Source organism: Varanus komodoensis, unplaced genomic scaffold (genome assembly GCF_004798865.1).
Source record: "Varanus komodoensis strain SLA01 unplaced genomic scaffold, ASM479886v1 scaffold54, whole genome shotgun sequence".
Lineage (NCBI taxonomy): Eukaryota > Metazoa > Chordata > Lepidosauria > Squamata > Varanidae > Varanus > Varanus komodoensis.
Window position 1 is genome coordinate 1,923,627 of NW_025336142.1, and position 1,177 is coordinate 1,924,803.

The following is a 1,177-nucleotide window of genomic DNA, read 5'->3' on the forward strand; positions in this document are numbered from 1 at the left end:
CAGGGGCCGGGGCCGGGCGGGCCGGCGCCTCGGCGCGCCCTGGCGAGGGCGCGGGGTGCGAGACGGAGGCGTCGCCGCGGCCGCCCCCTCGGCCCGGCAGCCGGGCGCCCAGCCCAGCCAAGCCCGCTCCTTCCCGCCGCGCATGTGGCCGCCCTGGACGGCGCGCCCCGCGGGTGTGGCGCGGTGCCGTCCCCACGTGCCGAGTCTCGGTCGCGCCGCGGCAGGTCCGCTCCGGGGGAGAATCGTCGGCGCGCCGAAGGGGACGGTGCGCGGAAATCCCCACGAGCCGGGCCCCCGTCGGCCAGTGCGCAAAATTGGGGCGCATCAATTCCCGGTCGAGCCGGAGCGTCGAACCCACGCGCTCACCGGCGTGTTCTTGAAATGGGAGACAAGGCGCCCGCGGGCGACGGGGAGGACGGCGATCGCTGCTGCTGTGTGGCTCGAGCCAGCCGGGGGGCTCCGGCTTTGCGGCAGTAGAGCAGTAAAATAATAAAAGATAAGGGAGAAGAGTGCAGAATCCCACGCCTTTTCCGTTATCGGATATTCCAGTGTTTTGGCGCTTACTGGCCAGGACACTGAAAGATGCCGGCAATGTTATGCCTTACTGAGCAGCTGGCCAGAAGTTTCCTGTGTGTTCTAAATCTAATTCTTTACCTAAAATGACTAGAAATGCCTTATTCAGTTAATGATAGTAAGGCCAGACTTTTCGAGGGCCTTGGCTATCTCAGGAAATTCAGCTCTGAGAGCCCTTGCCCCATTCTTTTTAGACATACATTAATCAAGCAGAATAAAATGTAATAAGGGATAACACTGAACCATGATCTGAACTCCTGGGACAAAACGCCTAGTTTTCGTTCTCCCACCTTCCACGTGGGTCCCCAGGTGGTGGCACTGAGGGTATGCCTGGAAGCAATGCCATCAAGTCCCATGGCACTGAAAAGCAGAAGAATTGCCTTGCGGGATTAGACCTGAGCACATCTGTCCGGCTGGATGCACCGGAATTTCACAGGCAGGGCATGGCGGAACGTTGCCGTGGTTTCCCCAGCATCTGCTGCTCGAAAGATGTTCTCCTACTTGGCGTGGCGGGGGGGGGGGGGGTGTTTTTCCAGGAGTCTTTTCCTGGAAAACTGGTGGGGTGCATGTACCTGTTCAGTGCTCTGGCCAGGTGTCCCTCAGG